Source organism: Schistocerca piceifrons, chromosome 1, assembly GCF_021461385.2.
Source record: "Schistocerca piceifrons isolate TAMUIC-IGC-003096 chromosome 1, iqSchPice1.1, whole genome shotgun sequence".
Taxonomy (NCBI): domain Eukaryota; kingdom Metazoa; phylum Arthropoda; class Insecta; order Orthoptera; family Acrididae; genus Schistocerca; species Schistocerca piceifrons.
In genome coordinates, this window is record NC_060138.1 from 1,203,839,018 (window position 1) to 1,203,866,063 (window position 27,046).

Below are 27,046 nucleotides of genomic sequence, written 5' to 3' on the forward strand. Positions count from 1 at the left end.
AGGAAGTATGCTTCAATCCCTTATAACTGAAGTACCTTAGTACAGGACGATATCTTTGTACAGCGGCCGCTGTTCACTTACATAACGGCCCCTTCACAGACGACAAGTTTAAAGCATGGCTACAGTGTTACGTGGGTGATACCATACGAGGGGGTCAATACCGAAAATGAATATGTCCACGTTAAGGAAAACAGATAAAACCACTATGTCACTTTAGACCGAAATTTTAAAAACTCTATGAAAAATAAATTAAACTCAGAAAATTATTTCTAACAGAAATTAAGTTGTTGCTGTACAACACACTGCTATTTTTCATAATCAACAGCAAAAGTTTAATGGACGTGCTGACTTTTGGAAAGTACAAGAAAAAAATGTTTAGTTTTGGACCAAAAAACGATAAAATATGAAGATTTGTGGAAATTGTAAAATGTTTTTAAGGAATCTGAGACATGTTTCCATTTTTAATATAATTATACAGCAATTACACGAAGAAAATAATTCCCATTCCCATTCTGAATTTTCAGCAGTTTGAAAAATGCCTTCGCTCCCAGTTTACGATAGCAAAATTCACTGAGCCACTTATCTTTTTAACGCAACATTCCTTGCTGTTTTGGCGCTCTGAATGCGTTCTTGCAACTCATAACATTTTGAACATTTGTCCGTAGCCGTGTCCTGAAACTTACGTTGTATTTAGTGCTAAGGAATGTTGTAAAAGGAGCCATATTACTTTCATTTCAGGATTTTGTGCTGCATTGCACATCCTCCACACGTTTTTAGCGGACAGTTCGCTTGGCAGGTATTGGCGCTTTCAATGATCACACCAGTAATATGACTCAATGGATGTCAAGAGACTGAATGAATTTTTTTTTTACACCATCTGTTTGTTTCGCATAATGATTTGAACGTTTGTCAACCGCTCTCCTTCCTCATGGTGATAATCCGGTTCTTAACTGATCTTTACCAAATTTTTGAACCCTAAATTTCGAAATTCCCAAAATGTAAGCAAACGTATTCTGGCACGCATTGACTAATTCTCTTTTCAGAAATAAATTTTGGTACATAGTATATTAATGTGACAATTCTTCTTTTATCTCTTTCACTCATTGTTGGTCTTGAACGCTGTGGAGATTCTTGCGTCACGTGACGAAGAATGAATGAATCTTAAAATACTTTATTGTGAAACTCATAAAATGACTGGTGAAATTTTCTGATGTCTTACATTCCAAAATCATTGCACTTACAGCCACACCTTTGATGGCCATTACAATTTGATTTCTTTGAAAGATATCTGGACGAGTGTCTTGAAATATTGAAAAAATTGTATCTGTAATTTTGACTGTTTAATGGCATTGACGAGGTATAACTATGGGTTAAAAACTCAAAGAGCAGCAGCATTAATAAGATTCCATTATTTAATTCGAAAAATCGGAGGCTATGCATAAACTACAGGTAATTTTTGTACGAATGAGATATTTCAGAATCACTTTTACCCCACTCGTTTCTCTTGGTTTTTCTTCCATGTAAGACATCTTGTTTCCTTTTTGCTACTGCGACCTAATTCAGTGGCAGTGACAGTACTTTAACAAGCTCTAATGCTGGCTTCCTCTGCGTCCAACTGATTCTGCCTCATTACAGTTATTGCACTCAATAATGCTGCATCGTATCAATTGGGCAAAACCTATTGCAGAACTACATTTTTTTTAAGTGTTTGAATTGTTTATACTGATTATTGTCAGATACTTGTGTTTGTTATGCGGTTATAAACGTCATAAATAAAACTCTGTGCAGATTACTGTTAAATGAAGACAGCTCGTTTCCAGTCTTCTCACAGTTAAAGAACTTCTGTAATACGACTGCTTTAGCGTATTTTCTTTTAGTACCTTATAACAAACATAACAGTTAAACATCTCTTTGACAAATTTTGAAATTCGCGTTGCACATAGGAAGTTTCGGAGCGCAAGAGACAGCGGACGTGCAAAGTATTGGGACAGTATGCAAATTTCATTGCTTAATATCTACGGGACGTGAGAAATTACAGACATAGTTCTTTCACCATGTTACAAAGAATTCTGCAAAGATTATGGAACGAGCGCTATCTCGATTTTCTATTTTTTTGGACATAATGAGTTTTTGAATTGATCGCCTCTTATGTAAAGAAATAATGTGAATGTAAATAGCTTTCAGTGGTCGCAAACTGATTTCGCGAATCGTATTTGTGTTATGTGCACTTTCCATGAATTCAAATAAGCAACGATTAGGAGCTCCCAATTGGAAATTACACAGGAGAGCTTCTGTAAAGCTTGGAATGTAGGAGACGAGGTACTGTCAGAAGTAAAGCTGTGAAGACGGGCGTGAGTCGTGCTTGGGTAGCTCAGTGATAGAGCATTTGCCCGCGAAAGGCAAAGGTCCCTAGTTCGAGTCTCGGTCCGACACACAGTTTTAATGTGCCAGGATGTTTAACATTTATCTGGGTTGACTCCAGCTACACAGGGCAAAAACGAGATTACAACTATCTGCTGAACACCACAGATAATGCGCCTAACGATTCCTAGGAGAGACATCTTGTATAAGATTTCTTATTGCGTTTTATTATTTACTTTTAATATTAATAACATCACTCTCCCTCCCTCCCCCCCCCCTCTCTCTCTCTCTCTCTCTCTCTCTGTATGTGTGTGTGTGTGTGTGTGTGTGTGTGTGTGTGTGTGTGTGTGTGTGTGTGACAGAGTGATCGAATGAGACAGCCACAAACACAGCGAGATCTGAGGAGGCAAAGTGTTGACTCGTAACTGTTACCTGTGTATTCGTAATCACAACAGTGATTTCGCATTTGAAGTTAATTGAGTTGACGGTGCATTCTGTACCTGTGACACTACAGAAGTCTTGCATCACATCTTCCCAGAACTCGGCACACACACACGTGAGCGCCGACAACTTGGGAAGCGCGTCGTTCGTCACGGATCCACCGCCCTTAGCGTGGGCGCGGAAGCGAGACTGCGGCTACGGTGGATGGGCGAATCGAGTTGTGGCGGTAACGAAAGCTGTGCTGGCGCGGATTAGCGGCCGGGATTAATGACTGGGCAGGCGGCGAACAGGCTTTCGTGTGCAAGGCGGAGATAATAGAGCGCACTGTGCTGTAAGTGTGCTGTGCCTGGCTGGTCTCCGATGTAGAGTGCGCGCAAAATAACGCGGCCTGTAGCTGCGCAATGGGCAGGGCACACGTTGGGGGAGCGGTGGTGGTGGGGGTCGCGGGCAGATACTGGAGGGGAAATGCCGAGCGCTGGAGGGGAAGTGCGGTTTTAAACTCAAGCCTCGGCTCACGTTTTTTGCAAATATTAAGTGGAACCCCTCCACGCCCACACTTGCATGGTGACCATTCAAAACAAACTGTCACCTCTGCTTTGGTTAGTAGTTAAAAGGAATTCCGCTGAAAATGAAACAATAGCAGTGATTTATTTTCGCCTGGCTTGTTAATCACTTGTAACTTCCAGAGAAGCATCATGAGTTGCAAAATTTGAGTAAAACCTGCATTTCTCTTCGTGCCATATTAAAACTGCCTTCTTCAACCAAAACACAATGGAGTTTATACATCACATCACTAACATGCAGTGCAGATGCAACTGAGAGAGAATTCTGAAATTGTAGTTTATTAAGTGAGGAACTGAGGAAAAGTAAATTAAATATCTTGTGAAAAAGCAGATCTTCAGCACTAAAATTAGCACTAGTTGAAAACAATCTTGGTTGCAATTTTAGTTTTTCTTTTTTTATTTATCAACTATGCGTTTCACCTTATTTAGGCATCTTCAGGCTGATCTACATAGAAAACAGAGAACAAATACATCTATTTAAGGATCGTGATCGCTTTGTGCAGACACGGATAACCTAAAAGCAAGTATAAACAGATCAAATACTTAATTTGGTATTTCTTTCTTTCTCTGTTTCTTCTTCTTCCTTCTTTACTCACTTCCATTTAGGAAGTATTTACTGAGATTGATGAAGGTGATGTTGACCTGATGTACTCGACAATGCCCTTTAGCTACATTGTCTAAAGGATCGTTCTAATAAATACCAAATTAAGGTATTTGCTCGTTTAGTACTTGATCTGTTTATACATGCTTTTAGATTATCCAAGTGTGCAAAACGCGGTCGCGATCCTTACATAGATGTATTAGTTCTCTGTTTTTCTACATAGATCAACCTGAAGATGCCTAAACAAGGTGAAACGCGTAGCTGATAAACAAAAAAACTAAAATTGCAACCAAGACTGTTTTCAACTAGTACTGCTAAACACCGGTTTGCTGATTCATCCCACAGATGGATTGGACTAAAATTAGCGTTTAATGTCTTTACTTAAATTGTTCCAAAACCCACAATATTTTTCGTTTCACCAGCTATCGATGGCCCTTAAAAACAACATTCCTTCATCAAAAAAGTCTGTAGTTATTGGAATAACATGGCAGATAATGAAGTTTTGCATAGTAATCACATGGCAAGATAATCTTTGTCAAAATTTGATTTTGAGATCTCAAACCATTTAGGAAATATGGGGAATGTTGTAGATATTTTATTCTCACTTTATCACTGGCGTATACAATCGCAAATGAATGTGCTACCTAAGATCAATTTGCAGCACCAGAAGGACAGTAACAATGTAATTTCACCTATTGTGCTTGCTTATATAGTACAGTAAGAAGACTTCACAAGTAAATTTGTAGGTAGTTTGGTGTTATACAGGGTGCGAAATTTCTTAGACAGAGGTGCTACGTGTGGCTGCTACTGGGCTGGGTATTATAATCGGTCAACTGAGCGAGGTAGAAACGAGAGTGTGTGTGGCACTGTACACGTCCAAATGCCTCTTGTCCTAAACGCGCGACCCCTCCGCGAGACATACATTGCTAGTGGCAGAAACGTTACAACGTCTTTCTCGAGTACAAGTTCTATAACTTTACTAAAAATGATGGTGGTAGGTTTCTATGAGACCAAACCGCTGAGGTCGTCAGTCCCTAGGCTTACACACTACTTAAGAGGGAGGGGGGGTAGCACGTCAAACGGACCGAACTGGAACGGGAGAGGCACCACAGGACATTTTAATTTCCACTGTCTATACTTTTACAAATAAATTCATAAAACTTTCCCAGCATGGCCAGGAAGGATTCAGGATTCACACTCATAGCAGTGGAAATTCAAAAACAAACAAAATAATTTTTTGTACATGTGAAATTTCATTTTTTTTACTTACTGTTGGATGCATTTGTTGCTACAGGTACATTTCTCTTCATACGTAATTCTTCCATGAATTTTCCACAAACCGTACATACAGGTGTATGAAACTCTATAATTTACTTAATTTGTGAAAAAATGAATGAGCTGTTACATTTTAAACATCATGTTTAGAAAAAACTCAAATTTTATAGTCAATTATCTCAATTTTTACCGCAGTTTTTAACATCTTTGGAAAATTCTAAAGTTTTGCATTAAGGAGTTTGTATTTAATAAGCATACCAAATGGGCGCTAAAATTTCTGCTTGTATTTGTCATTCTTTTCGAACTGTCCAGTACCATAAGCACGTTCTTTTTCATTTTCTAAATCAGTTTTCTTCCTTTTCACATTCATATGATGCACTCTTCTAGATTTTATCACGTCCAAAAATGATTTATCTGCTTTCACTACACGCTCTCTGTCTATCGCATACAAAGCTTCGATGCAGTTCACTCCGGGCTTAATTCCCACTTTATCTAAAACATATTTCCCGCTTTGCACACCATCATTAAAACATGCAACTGCATCATGAACATCAATAGTAAGTGCTTTTCTTCCCACAAAAATGGTGTTTGGCAATCTTTTCCATACACATTTGTTAAAACTTTCATTTGGGTTTTGGATACCGCCATGAAGACATTTCTTCAATATTTTTACTAAAAATGAAATTCCTCCAGCTGTACTTAAGATTTTATATTTACTTAGCTACTAGTTTCGACGTTGCGTCAACGCTGTCTTCAGGCCCATACACTTTGATGAAATCAGTTTTATGTGACTCAGTCTAGAAGTCCGCCGTGAGACCAACACATGCTAGTTACTGCCCGCGTCACCAGCATCTTGGTACACTTACGACCAAATAACGTGCCTTATAATCTCTCAAATATATATGTTTCATACATCAAAATGTGCGCTACAAAAAGGCATATTTTTGACAAATCGATTTTTTTTTTTTTTTTAATTTGCCCCTCAGACTGCGCGGCTTCCCCGCGCGGCTTGCTGAAAATGGTTTCGTGCAACAACATCTCACTTTTTCCAAACACTGTCAGATTCTGCTGTGGACTGGGTCACACTGTCATAATAACGGAGACCGTACGAGCGCCTTTATTTAGCGCATCCCAGCCCACGCTCTTTGTACGCTTCGCTATCATAATCAAATGGAAATCGACCTGCCCTGTTCAGTCGACCATTTTCGGCAGTCGCAATTCATCTAGGTAATTAGATTGTTTGTTTCCAGTACAGCCCAACTGCTCGCTACATCACAATCAAGTGGAGTGATTCAGTTACCAGGCTATTTAACATGATTCACTTCCATAACTGAATGGACTCTCTCCCGGATAATAATGATCGATTCTGCCGGTCATAGAGAATGCACAGAACTGCAAAGTCGCCAGTAAACCTCGCTGTTCTCGATGGGCTTCACGAGACAATGGTGCACAGGCTGGTGGCTCTGGCGACGACCTATATGCAGCCGCGGATGATACACTACAAAGCCGTCCATTTTCTAGACAGTGGCGAATATCGTGAAAAGTAGTTTCCTTTTTAAAAAAAAGTTATTGAAACTTCACTTAAATTCATTGGTATGTGCAGCCCCTGAGTAAATATTAGTAACAGCTACTGCGTATACATAAATTATTCCATGATAGCAGAGGCTCAGCACCGCGTCTGTTTGTTACATATAATGTCCAACAATATTAAAAGGTAAGTATAAGTTTGAAATTTCGTTCAAAGATCCCTACAACCTTTCTGTACAATTCCTGTAGGTCCATTAAGGCCAGGGAACATCGGCTGGTACGTACTTTTCAATGTCAATAAACTGTACCAACAACCGTACACTTTAAGGTGTCTTATTTTGTTCTGAAAGGAACCAGTTTCGGCAATTCATTTTGCCATCTTCAGGCCCCTGCATAATAAAGGAGTACACATGCAGTAATATAAGGGTGTACAAATCAAGCTTTCAGGAAGTGACAGGTAATCATAATACCTCTTAAGCTTAAAAATGATGAAAGTATTGACGTTAAATTAAAACTATGTGTACATCCAGCACAGTAGTCTAAAACATGTGTATATATTTCTTAGTAGCGTAAACCAAATCTCTGTGTGTATACAGTACAATAGACTAAAACATGTGTTCATCTTTGTTAGTCATAAAACTATTTAACATCACAGATTTACAAGGTAAGATGTAAATTCATTGAAAATATCAGCACCAGACAGTGTACAATCAAGAGCTCCGTAGAAACAAAACTCGTCATTTTCTATAATTTTTTTACATAATAAAATCCTATAAAATTCTTTCAGATGAGGAACTGTCTAGTATATATGAGTGGCAATCTTCATTGAAAGTAAAATGTCACACAGTAAGCTACAAAATGCAATAGTATGCATATTTACAGCCTAGGCAATATCCCAGATAGTAAGGCAAGTAGTTGTCACAGCATCAAATAACTTGAAGCAAAACGCAACGTCAGTCGACATATTAAGAGAGTACAGCATGCATAGCGAACACCAAGTATTGACACTTATAGGACTTTCTTATTAAAAATAAATAAATAAAGGAGAAAATGACGAACTTTGTTTCTAAGGAGCTCTTGATTGTACACTGTCTAGTGCTGATCTTTTTAATGAATTTATATGTTCCCTTGTAAATCTGCGATGTTAGATAGTTTGGTAACTAACAAAGATGTGCACATGGTTTAGTCTGTTGTGCTGGATATACACAAAGTTTTGGTTTAACGCTACTGAAAAATGTATACACATGTTTTAGTCTACTGTGCTGGATGTACACACAGATTTGATTTAACACCAATACTTTCATCATTTTAAAGCTTAACCTTATAATGATTACCTCTCACTTCCCGTAAGGTGGATTTGTACACCCTTATATTACTACATGTATACTCTTTTATTATGCAGGGGCCTGAAGAAGACAAAATGAGTTGCCGATACTGGTTGCTTTGAGAATAAAATAAGATATCTTAAAGTGTGCGGCTGTTGGTAAAGTTTATTGACATTTCTCTACAATGGCGCAAAAGCGTGGGGCATGTGGTCAGCACACCGCTCTCCCGGCCATATGTCAGTTTCCGAGACCGGAAACTCCTCAGTTTGCCTCACAAGGGCTGAGTGCACCCCGCTTGCCAACAGCGCTCGGCAGATCGGATGGTTACCCACCCAAGTGCTAGCCCAGCCCGACAGCGCTTAACTTCGGTGATCTGACGGGAACCGGTGTTACTACTGCCGCAAGGCCGTTGGCATTTCAGACGCAATGCCGCTCAGAATCGACAATAAGAGGCCTCCGGAAGGGGAGGGGGGCATAAAGGGCATCACTGATCGCACCCCTTCCCTAGGGGCGTTGACTCCCACACAATCCGCGGTCGAAAACAACAGCTAGCAGTGCGATGAGCGACAGGACGACGTTCGTGCCAACGCTCGACGCTGCTGCCACCCCGTGGGCGTTTCAGCCCTACCCTAAGTACATCGTGGGGCTCCAGCCTGTAACGGAACCAATTAAAGGCTTTACTTTACCGAAGTAAGCGATACCCTCCAAATTCAACCAGTTTAACGAGTATTTATGATTATAGAAAAGTTATTGTGTATGTTAACAATGATTGCATAACATGTCTCCATAAACAGTCAACCCATTAAATTATACTGAATAACTGACCCACACAAAAGTTAATATCACTTGATCACTGATACAGCAAATGTCATCATGTAAAAACACTAAGTTCATCTTAAATAATTAATATGAAGTACGAAAAATAGTGGTCAACTTACGTATTTTGGATCTCCTTAAATAAAAATCACCCAGTGAAACCTATTTGTTCACTAGGACCGTTTCACTCAGTATTCACGTAAACACTCCTATTTTAGACGAAAACCAATGTAATTCTTAATAATTCAAGTTATTTATTTATTTATGCAAATTAGAGAAGTCAATTGACAAACTTCTAAAAAACGGCCTTTTTGTAACAAAGAATTATTCTGTCAAGTCAACAAATCTGTCAGTCATCTTAATAATCTGTTAAATTATGTCACTCGATATAAATTAATAACTTTTCTGTACAAATTACGCTAACAGATGTACATGTGACTTATAAACTGTATCTCTTTTTAGTAGTTCCTTGACAAGTTTATAAATACAAGCAGCAAGAAGGGTCGGGAGCGGAGTCTGAATGTCAGTTTGGTGAAGTGTCTATGTGTGTTATTGTTCGAGGTGGATAAACATTGCAAAGAACATGTAAAAGAAGTGCTACTTTGTGTTGTGTCATTGTCTTTGGTGGACAGTGGAATTAAGATGGCCACCAGAGTAATAAATATTTGAAGTTTAAATATTTGTTGGTTTCGCTCATTATTTATCATCAAAAGCACATCAAAAACACGGGACCTCATCTTTTTACCCCTAGACAACCATATTTAGAGCCAGCATTAGCATCGAGAAACAGCCGCGATCCAGCAAGCAGCAGCGATTACCACAATGCATTTTAATGGCGCCAACCTAACATCAAGTGCTAACAAGCTCCGTGAATGGGAGTGAAATAGTGCGATTATAGCAATATCTACGACTATGCGTCCATTATAAGCCCCACTGAACGCGACCTGACACCTCTGGATGGTAGCGGAACCGCAGTTTCTGCACTGGAGTGAGATGTACCCCTAGGGACTGTTCAAAACCATTTGACGAAATTGGAACGTGGTCAGAAGCAGCGACGAGTCTCTATGCTTTTTCATCTTCCTATTTCGAGCCCTCCTGCGGAGGGATCACACTAACATGTGCGTGAGTAAAACGACAAAATGTCCCTCTAACATCCCCCATATCGGCAACACATTCACTGCCACACACACAGCTTTGTTCAGCACCTGTCAGAAACTTGGACACCAGTTCAGCCTCATGCTCGCTCTAGCGCTTGAAGGCGGGCAAACCCTACGTATGCAGTGTCCAAGGAGTTGCCTAACCCTCAGGCGCTAGGGCAAACACGAGGCTGAAATGTTCTGACAGGCACATTTTTAACGCGCTCACAATGGTGAGTGGGTGTACCGACGGTGTAGCCGAACTGGGTTTCTTCGAGGGACCTTTTGTCTTTTTATTCACACACATATTAATGTTGCGCTCCACCTCCGTCACTACACAGGAGGGCTCGAAACAGGTGGACGGAGAATGCGCTTTGCTGCTTCTGATTACGTTCAGACTTCGTCGAATGGTTTTGAACAGTCCCTAGTGGTTCCACCCTGTATACCAGAGCATAAAACTGCGGTTTCTCTGCGATCCAGAGGGGTCAGATCACGTTCATTGTGGTTGCAGCCCCACGATGTCCTCAGAGTTTGGTTAAAACGCCCAGGAGATGGCAGCAGTGTCGAACGTTGACAAAAACGTCGTCCTGCTTCCTATCGCAGTGCGAACTGTCGTTTTAGACCGCGAAATGCCTGGAAATCAACACCGCCTGTCGGAAGGGTGGTTTCATTGACGCCTTTCATACCATCGCCTGAGGCCTTTCCGTATCGCTTCAGAGCGGCGATGTGTCTGAAGAAAACCGCATGACTTCCACACTGGGAGCCACGGTTCTGGTCTCCATCGGAGAAGCTTCGAAAGAAGGGTTGAGATGTGCGTAATAGGGGGCATAACGACCTTCCCATCGTGACACGCCCACGGTGGCGTTGGGCAGAATGATGGCGGAATTTGATGCCAATGTGACGTCATTAACTCACCTTACATCTCACGTGAACTTCTGTGCTGTGGGCTTTATCTTTCGTGTGACGACACCTTACTGTATGAAGAGTCCGAGGGTGGCGTCGCATCGCCCCGTGCTTTTGCGCCATTACAGAGGTAGGTGGCTGCGCCATCTTTCAGCCAAACTTCTAACTTATGCGTCGGAACGGGAGGCACTTACGCGGCTTCGAAAAAGTGTAACTCGAAGAAATGCAGCAACCTGTTACTTTATTTACACCAAATCGGCCAGACAGGAAATGTTTCACCGCATCACTACAGCAGGAAATCTAAAGCTGGGTGTTATGCACATAAATGTGAAAAAAGGATAAACTTTAGCTGTAACGTTAACAATTTGTTCAACATTGACGTAGTAATGACGATGGTACAGGGTGGGCAAATAAAACTGGCGCAGAAAATATTTAATGCCCCTTAAGACAGTGTACCCAACTTATGTCAGTACTGAGAACGTAAGTTGGGTTGCCTGTCTGAGGGGCATGAAATATTTTTCGCGCCAATTTTATTTTGCCCACCCTGTGTAAGTGTATTACGGTGATTGAAGACCCGCTGAATGGCACCAATTACATTAATTTGTTTATACTCGCACTTTCTGTATAGAAATCCCTTTACAGGAAATGAGTATGTATCTGCATGTGCCCTGCACCAGCCACCGCACGGTGTGTGGCAGAGGGTAAGGTACGTAGCGCAGCTGTATCGTTTCCCCATCCCATTTCATTCGTGGATGATATGGAGGAAGAGAGGCAGTCCGGCCACTCCTGTCTGATAGCGAAATTTTTTCGTCGAATTCATTTCGTGAGGTGCAAGTTGCAGCAAAATGCAAGTTTGTTAACTCGTTTCGTAAAGTTCAGTGGGGTCAGCAGCAAGTGATTTCAGTTACCTCGATAGATACTGACTCTTTCTTGAAGATGAAATTTGTCCAGAACACCATTCAGGAGTGCTTGGCTTGCTGCTTTCTTACGTCTCTACGTTGTTCCTTGTGTTTGAGGAGAAATTACAAGCTATAAAGTGACAGTCTGGTTATCAAGGTACTTTGTGAAAGTTCATTGTGGTCACAGTATGTTTCATACTAGAATATGTACCGTCTCTATTTGTCTTTTATTTTGCTGTCCTATTCAATCGTAAGATGAGTGTGAAGCCTCAGCTCTATCAAGCTTAGGTTGTCAATGGATAATTTGTATGCATGCTTGTGAACTTTCATCTGTTATTGTTGTTGATTGCAAACATTACATTACTAAACACACACACACACACACACACACACACACACACACACACACACTCCAGTCATTCCACCAGGAAGGAGGTACACGGCTCGTGTTGTCTGTAGTTTAACCATGCCTAGACGCTCATTACCGCGGTTCGATACCGTCCACATTGTTACTTTGTGGCAGGAAGGGCTCTCAACAAGAGAAGTGCGCTGGCGTCTCGCAGTGAACCAAAACGATGTTGTTCGGACTTGAGGAGATACAGAGAGACAGGAACCGTCGATGACATGCCTCACTCAGGCCGCCCAAGGGCTACTACTGCGGTGGATGACCACTACCTACGGATTTTGGCTCGCAGGAACCCTGACAGCAACGCCACCGTGTTGAATAATGCTTTTCGTGCAGCCACAGGACGTCGTGTTACGACAAACTGTGCACAATGGGCTGCAGGATGCGCAACTTCACTTCCGACGTCCATGGCGAGGTCCAGCTTTGCAACCACGACATAAAGCAGCGCGGTACATATGGAGCCAACAACATGCTGAATGGACCGCTCAGGATTGGCATCACGTTCTCTTCACCGATTACTGTCGCGTATGCCTTCAACCAGACGGTCGTCGGAGACGAGTTTGGAGGCAACCCGTTCAGGCTGAACGCCTTAGTCGCACTGTCCAGCGATTACAGCATGGTGGAGGTTCCCTGATGTTTTGGGGTTGCATTATGTGGGGCCGACGTACGCCGCTGGTGGTCATGGAAGGCGCCATAACGGCTGTACGATACGTCAATGCTATCCTCCGATCGATAGTGCAACCATATCGGCATCATTTTTTCGGGGCATTCGTCTTCTTGGACGACAATTCGAGCCTCCATCGTGCACATCTTGTGAACAACTTCCTTCAGGATAACGTCATTGTTCGACTACAGTGGGGAGCATGTTCTCCAGACGTGAACCCTATCGAACATGCCTGGGATAGCTTGAAAAGGGCTGTGACAGCGTGACCCACCAACCACCCTGAGAGATCTATGCCGAATCGCCGCTGAGGAATGGGACAATCTGGACCAACAGTGCCTTAATGAACTTGTGGATAGTATGCCATGACGAATACAGGCATGCATCAGTGCAAGAGGACTGGGTATTAGAGGTACAGGTGTCTACAGCAATCTGGACCAGCACCTCTGAAGGTCTCGCTGTATGGTGGTACAACATGCAATGTGTGGTTTTCATGATCTCTATTCCAATTTCCTGTACATGTTCCGGAACTCTCGGATCCGAGATGATGCAAAACTTTATATATAGATAAACCACGCATCGCGAAGGAATTATCCGAACGGGAAGGAAATATGTAGTACATGTACATGTTGTTGTTGTTGTTGTTGTTGTTGTGGTCTTCAGTCCTGAGACTGGTTTGATGCAGCTCTCCATGCTACTCTATCCTGTGCAAGCTTTTTCATCTCCCAGTACCTACTGCAACCTACATCCTTCTGAATCTGCTTAGTGTATTTATCTCTTGGTCTCCCTCTACGATTTTTACCCTCCACGCTGCCCTCCAATGCTAAATTTGTGATCCCTTGATGCCTCAAAACGTGTCCTACCAACCGATCTCTTCTTCTAGTCAAGTTGTGCCACAATCTTCTCTTCTCCCCAATCCTATTCAGTACCTCCTCATTAGTTACGTGATCTACCCACCTTATCTTCAGCATTCTTCTGTAGCACCACATTTCGAAAGCTTCTATTCTCTTCTTGTCCAAACTAGTTATCGTCCATGTTTCACTTCCATACATGGCTACAATCCATACAAATACTTTCAGAAACGACTTCCTGACACTTAAATCTATACTCGATGTTAACAAATTTCTCTTCTTCAGAAACGATTTCCTTGCCGTTGCCAGTCTTCATTTTATATCCTCTCTACTTCGACCATCATCAGTTATTTTACTCCCTAAGTAGCAAAACTCCTTTACTACTTTAAGTGTCTCATTTCCTAATCTAATTCCCTCAGCATCACCCGATTTAATTTGACTACATGTACATGTAAGGACAAAAATTTCTTATTTTAGAAAAATTTGGTGATTTAATCAAGAGAGAGACCTGCGTAACCTGAGGAAGTAAAAACGCGTTGGTGTACCTATGGTCCTTATGCGAGCAGCTGTTCGGCTTGGCATTGTTGGATAGAGTTTTTGGGTGTCCTCCCGAGGAACCTCGTGCCAAATTCTGTCGAACTGCCGCGTTACATCGTCCTAGCTGTTTGGAGAGCCCTGCTCATGATGCTCAAACATTGTTAGTTGGGAAGGGATTCTGCGACCTTTGTGGCCAAGGCGGCGTTTGGCAAGCGCGGAGACAAGCAGTAGCCGCGTGCGGGCGGGTGTTATCTTGCTGAAATGTAAGTCCAGGATGGTTTGCAACAAAGGGAAACAAAACGGGGTGTAGAATATCGTCGATGTACCGCTGTGCTGAAAGGGTGCCGGAGATGTCAACCAAAGGGTTCCAGCTATGAAATGGCATGCGAAAGCATCAATTCTGGTTCTCGGGCGATGTGACAATCAGATTGGTTCCCAGCGCTGTCCGAGGCGTCTCCAGCAGGTTACGGGGGCTCAGCTAGAAGCGGGGCTCGTCACTGAAGACAAGTCTGGTCCAGGCAACGCGGTTCCTTCTCATAGCTGGGCCCATTTGGTTGCCATCCGCGACAACGTCACAGCACAACGGCACGTCTACGATATGCTACGTTCCGTTTAGTTGCCCTTCATGGAAAGCGTTCCTGGGCTTACACTTCAGCAAGATAACGCCGCCCGCACACTGCGATAGTTCCTAATGTTTGTCTTCATGCTTTCCAGACCTTACCTTTGCCAGCAAGGTCACTGGATCTCTGCCCAGTTGAAAACATTTGGGGCATCATGGGCAGAGCCCTCCGACCATTTCGGGATTTAGACGATCTGACAGCCCACTTGGACAGGAGGACATGCAACGACTCTGTCAGTCAATACCAACTCCTTGCATAACGGCCGGAAGTGGACCAACGCGTTACTCGCTCAGTTTCTCAAGCTCTTTGTCTTGAATCAATCATATAGTTCCTCCAGAATTGTAATCATTTGTTTGTCTCTTCATATACATCTATCGATTTCCGGAAGATTCTCTGGTGACATGTCTTTTTTGTTATATATAATTTTTACAGTGGTTTGTGTCTTAATTTTTATTTGATTGTCTTGAACGCACAGCTTTTTGAGTAAAGTTCTTGCCAAATTCTGTTAGTAGGTACAGTTCATTTACTTTTTCTCGATTACCATGGATCCTCGTTCCTTTATATCAAAGCATTAAAAAAAATTGTTTATAATTTATCGGTGTTTAATTCAGCACTTAGGTAAGTAAAAAGACGTTCAAGCTATATTTATTCTTATCTAAAGTTGAACTTCATTGCATCTTTCATTCCCTATTCGAGTCGGCCCGATAGATCTCTCTCTAGTTTTTACTCTGAGTTGAGGCGACGAGAAGACCGATCATGCTTTATTCGTGTGTGCTGTCATAACTGACTTTGCTCCCATTGTACGCGCTTCATAAAAATTCAGTTGGCTTACACTGTAGCTTAATTTTGGGATACATTTACCGTCCGCTTCTTGCAAAGTTAACTGTAGTGGAAATATCGGACTTTGCACTTGCGTGTTGAGTAAACATTGCTCTGTAAATACCGCCCGCTGTTTTGTGTAACGCGACATGCGAGCAAACAGCCGCTGTGGCGCCGGCAAATCGCCACATCAACTATACGCGGGCCGTGCGTGCGTCACTGCTGTAGTGCGCCTCTGTGGACGAATTTAAATTACGAAGCACGCATTGTGATGGCGCGCCATTTGCCGGAGGCTGTCTCGCACGTCTGCACTTTGAAAACTGCCAAATGGTATAGGAAGTGGGTGTACAGCGTACCGGTATAGTGTTGTGCACTTTCGGTGCCGTGTGGTGGGTGGTAAGGGTGATTGCCACAACCCCACTGGCCAGGCCTCGGCTTCTCTCACCCTTGCTGCTGCGTGGGTGGGCATTATGTATGATGTGCGTGAGAGGAGGCAGCATAGACAGGTCTGAGGACACTGTCCACTACTGATAGTGTTTCGACGTCACGCCTTCTTCACAAGAAGCTGGGAGCTACTGCCGCTAGCTGCCTAGCTGGACCAAGAAAGAAGAATCTCTGGCATATCGCATCTTTCCCACCTGCGACCGTTACCCTCAGCTCGTTTCGTGTTATTAACCCACTTCAAGTAGCTCCTGAGGTTTTTCTGGTTCTCATGCGATATAGAAATATTCAATGATACGTTTGTTTATTCACCTGTATTTATGGCACTTGTAGATACAGAAAAAGCTTTTCGAAATGAAACTTCCTGGCAGATTAAAACTGTTTGCCGGACCGAGACTCGAACTCTGGACCTTTGCCTTTCGCGGGCAAGTGCTCTACCAACTGAGCTACCCAAGCACGACTCACGACCCATCCTCACAGCTTTACTTCTGCCAGCACATCGTCTCCTACCTTCCAAACTTTACAAAAAGTTCTCCTGCGAACCTTGCAGAACTAGTACTCCTGAAAGAAAGGATATTGCGCAGACATGGCTTAGCCACAGCCTGGGGGTTGTTTCGAGAAAGAGATTTTCACTCTGCAGCTGAGTGTGCGCTGATACGAAACAATCCCCAGGCTGTGGCTAACCCATATCTCCGCAATATCCTTTCTTTCAGGAGTGCTAGTTCTGCGAGGTTCGCAGGAGAGCTTCTGTAAAGTTTGGAAGGTAGGAGATGAGGTACTGGCAGAAGTAAAGCTGTGACGACGGGGCGTGAGTCGTGCATGCGTAGCTCAGATGGTACAGCGCTTGACCGCGTAAGGCAAAGGTCCCGAGTTCGAGACTCGGTCCGGCACACAGTTTAAATCTGCCAAGAAGTTTCGTGTCAGCGCACACTCCGCTGCAGAGTCAAAATCTCATTCAGCTTTTCGAAATGTTGACTCGAATACATTCTTTGAAATTCTGAAGGTAGCAAGGAGAAATGCAGTGATCCATGTCTTCAATTTGTACAGAAACGAGACTATAGCTATAGAGAGTCGAAGGACATGGAAAGGAAACAGTAGACGCGAAGGGAGTGAGAAGGGGTTACAGTCCATGCCTTCATGTTATTTAATCCATACAATGAGCAAGCGACAAAACAAACCACGTAGAAATTCTGTCATTTGGCTTGGAAGTTCAGGGAGGACGTTTGTGGATGACTCGGCAATTTTGTCAGAGGCGGGAAAAGGTTTGGAAGAGCAGTTAAACGGAACAGATACTGACTTGAAATGAGGTAACAAGGTGAACTTCAACATAAGTAGAGATTATTGCAGTGTACTAGAATTAAATCAAGCGATGCCGAAGGAACCATTCAGGAAACTAGACAATAAAGAAAGTAAATGAGTTTTGCTATTAGGGTAGCAAAATATTTTAAGATTGCGTAATTACAGAGGATGCGAGAAACAGATAACCAGTAGAGTAACAAGACAAGTTTTTCTTAGAAGAGAAATTTATTAACAACGCATATCAATGTATCTCGTAGAAAGTCTTTTCTGAAGGTATTTGTTAGGAGTACAGTATCGTATGGAAGCGAAACTTGGACCATTAAATAAGAAGTGAATATAACCGCTTGAAATTTTTTGATATAGGAGAATGCTGAATGAAGACGTACAGCAGCGGACGGTGGGGGGCGTGGGGAGGGGGGGGGAGAGCGGGGGGGGGGGGCGACAGTGGGGAGGGGGAGGAGGTACCGACCGATAAGAGTATAAAGGGACACAGCGATGGACTGACCAATCATTCCTCAGTAGTCACCAGTCACCTGAAAATGGCAACAAACGTCGTTGCCGAAACTTTGTGCAGAAACAGCTACATGTGCACATGGCTGATCTCCCTAGGTAATTTGCATATGTCAACAAAATGCTGCTAGAAATCTTCATTTTGCTCCAACTAGTTCCGACTAAATCCCCAGTAGCTGCCAGCACTAAGTTCCACCTTCCATCCTTCCATTCCAAACTCATCCAAAACATGACACTACAATTTCTCGTCACAGCGACACATTACCTTAATACCTTGATTACATTAGCCGTATTCTGTGGTTCACTTGGAGAAGGATCCCGAATAAGGAAAGAGTTAAGGATACAAAATATCCTGACAGATTGAAACTGGGTGCCAGACTGGGACTCGAACCTGGGACGCTGGCCTACCGACTAGCAGTACTCACATCCCGTCCTTACGGCTTTACTTCGGCCAGTATCTCATCTCCTACCTTCCAAACTTCACACACAAGTTCTCCTGCATATCTTGAGCAACTAGCCCTCCTCAAAGAAAGGATGTTGAGCTGAAATGGTTTAGCCACAGACTAGGGGATTGTTCCTACTTGTTAGATAGCTTGTTCGGCAGGGCACTGGCCCGCGAAAGGCAAAGGCCTCCGGTTGGAGTCTCAGCCCGCCACACAGTTCTAGTCTGCCAGGTAGTTTGAGACCAGCGCGAACTCTACCGCGGAGTGAAAATTCGTTCTCGATAGTAAAGGATGTACATTACTTTCATGTTAAGTGTGACATTATCTAATGAAATGAATATTACTTGCAGAGTAATATCAAACATTAAGTTTAAGACTTTCTGTGAACATACTCTTTAATTTATTTTCTCCCTCATTAAGTTTGTTGTAAATAATTCACTGACCTTCAAAAGGAACGGTAATGTACATCATTACAATACCAGAAGAAAAAATTACATTCATTACCCCACATTTAGATTGTCTTTAACACAAAAATGGGCACGCAAAGCCGCAACAAAAATTTTTGATCACTTACCCAGTGATATGTCTGACATACAGCAAAGTAAAATTTTAAAACAAACTGAAAAATTTCTCCTTGTCAATTCCATCGATACCGTAGAAGAATTTCGTTTGTATTAATATTTAAAAGGTGGTGGGTTAGAATTAACAACTCACATCTGTATTTTTAAAAAAAAAATATTCAGCATGTGACAATTTTTGGTAATTAATTTTCACTGTGAATGTAAAATGATTCGTTCCACACCGTTACGATTTATCATTCAAAATCATCCGTGGAATGTGAAACTAACTGACTCAAGCACAAGAAGTTGCACAACAGAAAATTCGTTTATTGAGCCTAAAATCCACCACGTTACCTACAAGACATTTAATACATTCTGAGTAGGATGTTGAATACACGCGCACCCATGCGTCTGAGTCCTTTCCGCACTTACGTTAACCACTTCAAGCCTCTGTAGAGGTTGTTTCTGATCTTAGTGTTATAGTCTTCTTTTGAACAGTTTTTGAGACGTTTTATATTCTTGTTTGTACAGCTTTTCAGAAATGAGAAATGTTGGCAGTGCCGAAGGACAATAATGGGTATATGTATTGTGTAACAGCAGTCAAAATTCCAAGTTTTAAATTCTCTGTAGAATGTTCTAGAACTGACAACAGATATACAGTCCTTACTGCACGCGTAGGTTTTCTGAAAATACTGTCCCTTTATGTTCCGTTTCTCCAAAAAATTATTTCCCTTCTCATCAGTGAATGAAAATGAGCAGAGTAGATCAGTTAGCTTCTTTAATTTGGTATCACTTGTGATTCTGCTCACACGTATTTTGAATGTAACTTGACTAAGATGACCAGTAGTTCCATTTATCCAGTTAACGTTGAGTTCTATCTAGGAGAGGCGTTCAATAAGTAATGCAACACTTTATTTTAACAGTTGAATTTATTCGGGTTTCCAATACACCTCATTGTTCCCCAATCTTTGGGCTACAAAACCCTATTTTAAACATAATCTTGGTTCAACAGGACTGCCTTACGCCGCCTTACTGGGATGGCTCGTATGCCCGCATGGTACTACTCGGTGCCAAAAATAACCTCCTCATCGTCCATATACCACTTCCCGTGTAATGCATCCATCATTGGGCCAAACAGATGGAAGCTGGAAAGTGTGAGATCCTGGCTGTAGGGTAGGTGGGGAAGACCAGTCCAACGAAGTCTGTTGAGCTCCACTCCGTAGCGCAGATCAGGCTCATGCCTCGCGTTCCCATGGAGAAGGAGACGTTCAGCTGAATTTTTGTGCCGACGAATACACTGCGGGAGCCACAGCTGTGTGCAGGCGGGATGTAGGACAGGTTTGCGCGACCTTGTGTCGATGATGAGAGACGCCTCGCCCGACGACTCTCCGTGCTTTTTGTTCACTGCTTGGTCCCCGTAGACACTGTGCAAGCGGCTAAGATCATTTGTGATGCTTTGGTTTTCTGACAATAGCTACTCACTGACAGCTATCTGCTTGGAACGGACCTCCGTAACAAACACCATTTTGAAGGCCAGGTACAGCGCTGCCACCTATCGGATCTTCGTGAAACTATGGGGGCTGTAGCTGGTATATTACACGATGTCCCACAATAAATTTCACAATTTTTGAACTGAATTTGGCCGAGAAAAAAAGTGTGTCGCATCAATTATTGAACGCCTCTTGTAAAATCCCAAAAACCTTCTCGGATTTCGTCGTTTGAGTAGACTATTCTTACAGCTTGTGGGCTTCTATGAGAAGAACTGACTTCATGTACAGGCTCGTCATATTGAATCGCTAATTAAACTTGGAAAAGAAGATTAGAGTTACACGGAAGAGCGGAGGGCTTCCCAACTACAGAAACGAACTCATTAAGCTATCCCAGTACAGAAATCACCGAGAACCTGGACAGAGACCAGGAACGCGAATAAAATCAACTTAGCAGTTTAGTGATTACTCCATTGCAGCCTCTGACAACAGGCGTATACATAGCGGGGCTAATAGGCGCCACACTATGGGCTGGAGATTGCTCGCACACTGCGTTAATTACGGCACAAAGCGGGCGTGGCTGCCGTAATGAAGTCGGCGCGAGCGCCCCGGGGCGGTGTTATGTAACGTGCAGGAGATTACGTGCTGCCCAATCAGACAGGGGCGTAAATACACGGCCCACCCACACTGACTGCCGCGCCACGCAGGCGGGGGAAAAAAGGCTACCATTAGCGCATTCTGGGAGGCGGCGGAGCGCTATAGACGTAATCTCCCTCACCCAGCAGCGGGCTACCGTACGTCGCTGGAGCAACGAAAGGCTTCAGGACACTGGAAAAAGGCGCCGGTCACTTCCGTTTTCAAAAAGTATCGTCGGTTAAGTACACACAATGAAACACATAATCATAAAGTTTTAATTACTATCTAGTAAAAAGTCCAACTGCGACCATGAAGCTAGTTGCTGTGATGGATGGCAGCTTGCTCTAAATGTGCGAAAATGTTGTTGTTGTTGTGGTCTTCAGTCCTGAGACTCGTTTGATGCAGCTCTCCATGCTACTCTATCCTGTGCAAGCTTTTTCATCTCCCAGTACCTACTGCAACCTACATCCTTCTGAATCTGCTTAGTGTATTCATCTCTTGGTCTCCCTCTACGATTTTTACCCTCCACGCTGCCCTCCAATACTAAATTGGTGATCCCTTGATGCCTCAGAACATGTCCTACCAACCGATCCCTTCTTCTGGTCAAGTTGTGCCACAAACTTCTCTTCTCCCCAATCCTATTCAATACTTCCTCATTAGTTATGTGATCTACCCATCTAATCTTCAGCATTCTTCTGTAGCACCACATTTCGAAAGCTTCTATTCTCTTCTTGTCCAAACTATTTATCGTCCATGTTTCACTTCCATACATGGCTACACTCCATACGAATACTTTCAGAAATGACTTCCTGACACTTAAATCTATACTGGATGTTAACAAATTTCTCTTCTTCAGAAACGCTTTCCTTGCCATTGCCAGCCTACATTTTATATCCTCTCTACTTCGACCATCATCAGTTATTTTGCTCCCCAAATAGCAAAACTCCTTTACTACTTTAAGTGCCTCATTTCCTAATCTAATTCCCTCAGCATCACCCGACTTAATTAGACTACATTCCATTATCCTTGTTTTGCTTTTGTTGATGTTCATCTTATATCCCCCTTTCAAGACACTGTCCATTCCATTCAACTGCTCTTCCAAGTCCTTTGCTGTCTCTGACAGAATTACAATGTCATCGGCGAACCTCAAAGTTTTTATTTCTTCTCCATGAATTTTAATACCTACTCCGAATTTTTCTTTTGTTTCCTTTACTGCTTGCTCAATATACAGATTGAACAACATCGGGGAGAGGCTACAACCCTGTCTTACTCCCTTCCCAACCACTGCTTCCCTTTCATGTCCCTCGACTCTTATAACTGCCATCTGGTTTCTGTACAAATTGTAAATAGCCTTTCGCTCCCTGTATTTTACCCCTGCCACCTTTAGAATTTGAAAGAGAGTATTCCAGTCAACATTGTCAAAAGCTTTCTCTAAGTCTACAAATGCTAGAAACGTAGGTTTGCCTTTCCTTAATCTTTCTTCTAAGATAAGTCGTAAGGTCAGTTTTGCCTCACGTGTTCCAGTGTTTCTACGGAATCCAAACTGATCTTCCCCGAGGTTGGCTTCTACAAGTTTTTCCATTCGTCTGTAAAGAATTCGTGTTAGTATTTTGCAGCTGTGACTTATTAAGCTGATAGTTCGGTAATTTTCACATCTGTCAACACCTGCTTTCTTTGGGATTGGAATTATTATATTCTTCTTGAAGTCTGTGGGTATTTCGCCTGTTTCATACATCTTGCTCACCAGATGGTAGAGTTTTGTCAGGACTGGCTCTCCCACGGCCGTCAGTAGTTCCAATGGAATATTGTCTACTCCGGGGGCCTTGTTTCGACTTAGGTCTTTCAGTGCTCTGTCAAACTCTTCACGCAGTATCATATCTCCCATTTCATCTTCATCTACATCCTCTTCCATTTCCATAATATTGTCCTCAAGTACATCGCCCTTGTATAGACCCTCTATATACTCCTTCCACCTTTCTGCTTTCCCTTCTTTGCTTAGAACTGGGTTTCCATCTGAAAATGTAAGTTAATTCAAATGAATATGAAGAAAATCCCCTAATGTTCGAATACAGTATTACAAGCGTGCGGCTTGGCACGGTAACGACGATTAAATACACAGACGGGAAAGAAATCGCAACGTCAAGAAGGAGTTGTGCGACATAAACGAAGCTTGCAGGCGTGTTTCTACAGCTCAAATATGACGTCTATTCAGATTTCGCGAGTAGCGCCTCTACAAGGATGCAAATCAGGTTTCCTTTAAACACTCGTTGTAACGGTCGTGAGTGTCAATTCCCTTTGAAAAATAGAGCACAAATTCTGAGTCAACTGTAGACAAAGTTCTGCTGCGGTGCAGTTAACAGGTGGGTAACAGCGTGCGGGTGAAATGACGAGGCAAGTGGAAACGCATCACCCGTGCGAAACTCAACTGCCCTTTTCTCATATGGGATACTGCGAACTTAGGGGGAAAGGGAACAGGTCGTGCCCATATTTCTAGATTTCCGGAAAGCGTTTGACACGGTGCCTCATTGAAGGCTGTTAACAGATGTACGAGCATATGGAATAAGTTCACAGATATGTGAGTGACTCGAAGACTTCTTAAGTAATAGAACCCAGTGTGTTGGCCTCGACGGCGAGTCTTCATCAGAAACGAGGTTATCGTTGGGACTGCCCCAGGCAACTGTGATACGTCCACCTTCGTTCTCTATAAGTGATTTGGCGGACAGGTTGAGCAGCAATCTTCGGTTGTTTGTTGATGATGCTGTGTTGAAGTTGAGTGACTGTAGGAAGATACAAGAGGACTTAGACAACATTTCCAATTGGTGTGATGAATGGCAGCTAGCCCTAAATGTGGAAAAATGTATGTTAATGCGGATGAGTAGGAAAATCAAACCTGTAATGTTCGGATACCGTATTACTAGTATTCTGCTTGACACAGTCAAGTCTTTTAAATATCTGGGCGTTACGTTACAAAGCGATATGAGGTGGAACGAGCGTGTAAGAACTGTGATAGGGAAGGCGAATGCTCGATTTATGTTTATTGGGAGAATATTAGGAAAGAGTGGTTCACTTGTGAAGGAGACCGCATATGGGACGCTGGTGGCGCTGGTGCGACCTGTTGTAGGGAAGCAGCCTACTCACGCTGTAGTAAATTCACATCAGTTTCCATTATGTGCCAGCCAGTCTGCTGTAACTAGCTCTGACGTCATAAATGTTGCGCAATACCTTAAAAATCAAGGAAATGAACTAAAACTTTTCTAGCATGTCAGAAATAATATTAAATTAATGTGTGTTAAATATCAGTTCGATAACTTCAGCCATTTCCGAAATTTGGACGTTTTTCTGGAAAAATCATTGGCGCAACAGAAAAGAGCTAGAGACTTCAAAATTTATATTTAGATTCATCTTTCATAATGATTTAATAAAAACAGTACTTTGGATTTCACAAATTAAGACTTTAGTGGAAATTCATGATTTTCTGGTTTTCGTCTCAAAACTGAAGGAAGCAAGATAGATTAAGTAGGTTAATAAATAAGGCTAGGATGTTTAGATTTAAATAGGTTGGAGGTTCGCTATGATTATGAAAATGTGTAAAGTTTCTTTTTAATACCTATAAAATTGTAGCGATAGCGGATCTCAAAAGGGACAGTTCAGAGCTCATCTGCTGCGTGCAGTGTAATTTAATTAATTCTCTCGCCCAAAGTATTTAACTTAGCCACGTCAAAATTTTATTATCAATACTTACCTGCGTGCTGAATGCACGTTTAAATTAAGAGCTTCTTCGGCCATCAGCCAAAGAAGCTATAAATTATTATGTATCTTGAAGTGGTGCGTTACTAGCCCAGCGGCTAGTCGGGAGAGCGGATTTGATCAGGCGATCCCTCAGCCGTCCGCACCGCGGCTTTATATATAAGAACACTGCGCGAGGAAGCAAGGCCCCAGTTCTCTCCAGACGCTGAATGACACGCCATCTGTGTCGGTAGTCGCGTCGCATCAGTGTATCTGCTACAAACAGCCTCGGGTGCCGTATTAAGTTACTAGAGATACGCGGAACTATGAAAACATTTCATGTGAAGTGTTAATTCTGGAATGATTTTCATTATCTAGCTTCAGTTTGCGTATTGTCGTATTTTCACGTGCCGTCGCGGGACAGACATTCTACCAAATATATAGCGTGGCGTTTGATGAAGTATTTTCATCAAATTATGGCGAGCATTCTTTTTTAACATTTAATTCGGACATTTATAGTTGCATCAGCGCATTAGACTCTGAACTGCTCTGTTAGTTAGGTTGTAGGGATACTTGTGGTTTTTATCAGTGAATTTCAGAATATACTCAACTATTTTGGAAAACCGTTTTTGATTAGAAATCCCGGACAATCTCCTAATTCCTCAGAGCTATAAGCTGCAGCTATAAGAACATTCTCAGGCAAAGTGGGCACTAGGATATCTATTTACTGGCTCCAAGTTTTATTAAATCACTTTCTGGGGGCCACGAAGTAAATAGAGAGCCAGTGTTGAGAACGGCAAAAGACAGCATTAACAACATTCTAAAAGCTAGAAACTGATTCAACACGCAAGCGTTTATACAACAGTAGATTTATTCTTATTCCAACGCATCCGCCGCCCCACATATGGTGCATCGGCCCGGGAAATCGACTAAGTGAAAGTGATTTTTAACTATTCGGATTCGCGAGTGAAATGCGACACGCAACTGAGTATAGAACAGTGAATGTGTTACGTGTGCATGTGGACGACGCAATTGGATTAACAACGCATCTGGATTGACGGAGCTGGCACTGAGTCTAGCGGTGCTGCCGGCATCGCGAGAAGCCAGTCTCGCCGCACCGCAGTCGTCCCCTGGAGCAGCCGGCGCAGAGCCTGCAATTGCGGGCCACGCAAACACACAACAGCCGTCGGAGAGCCGTCTGCAGTTCAACGTGCCACGTCGCATCAGGAATCCTGGTACGCCGCGCCGGCAACGCCATACGTCGTGCAGAAGGAACTAAGTTAAGTGAAAAGCTGTTAAAAATTTTACTAACCTGCACTAAAAGACTGTCGGCGATGGAACCGCCAAAAGAAACTGAGGTTAAACTTATATCAGAACCTATGTCTGTTGAGGGAACTGTAAATCCAGACAACGGTTCGAGTGTAAATATGCATGAAAGTAGTAATGTTAAAGTGAAATATGAAGTATTGTCTCCTGACAGTAGTGTGCGAAGGGGCAATGATTCAATAATAGAGACCCCTGTAGTGAAGCAGAAAGTAGAAATTGTAAATTTATTGGATGATAGTTTCTCTGATGAATTAAAAATGAAACAGTCATCAGAGATGGTAGAGTTTAAGAAGGAGCAGTTAGATATGACTAATCAATCAGAAGTTTCATTTAGATTTGATGATTCTGGTATTGGAGCTAGTTTTTCGTCACCTGAGTGTGATAAAAAGCCAGCTAGTGAGCAAACCAAAGATGCTGGGGCTGTTGATCTAAATGTTATATTACAAGCAATAGCTGCCAGTAATGCAAAAATGTCAGCCAGTAATGCTAGAATGACAGCTGAATTAAAGTCTGAGATTGTGGCCAGCCAAACAAGTTTTAATAAGCGGTTGGAGGTAATGGACGATACCTTCAAGGCTGGTTGCAATAAGTTGAAAGAGGATCTAGACAGTTTGAACTATAAAATTGATTGCAATCATGAGGATATTAAGAAAAAGGTTGCTCAACAGTTTGCTGAAATGTATAAAACAGTTAAATCCGAAGTTGCTGAGGTTCGCAAAGACTTCCAAATGGAAGATGCGAAGCTGGAGCACAAGTTAACAGAAAAGATCGAGGCGGAGTCTGAACTGTGCTCAGATAGATTTAAAGATGTTAATATAAAAGTAAACATATGTCAAGCAGAAGTAGAAGCAATCAAAACTGATACTACTCATATTGT

The 27,046-nt window shown here is 42.5% G+C and overlaps 1 protein-coding gene and 1 pseudogene across 1 annotated transcript in view; one reads left to right on the forward strand and one right to left on the reverse strand.

Moving 5' to 3' along the window:
- Positions 1–27,046, forward strand: part of LOC124779368 — a 1,283,837-nt gene that overhangs the window by 205,861 nt on the left and 1,050,930 nt on the right. The window lies entirely within an intron of this gene.
- Positions 8,390–8,507, reverse strand: LOC124723051 (annotated as a pseudogene).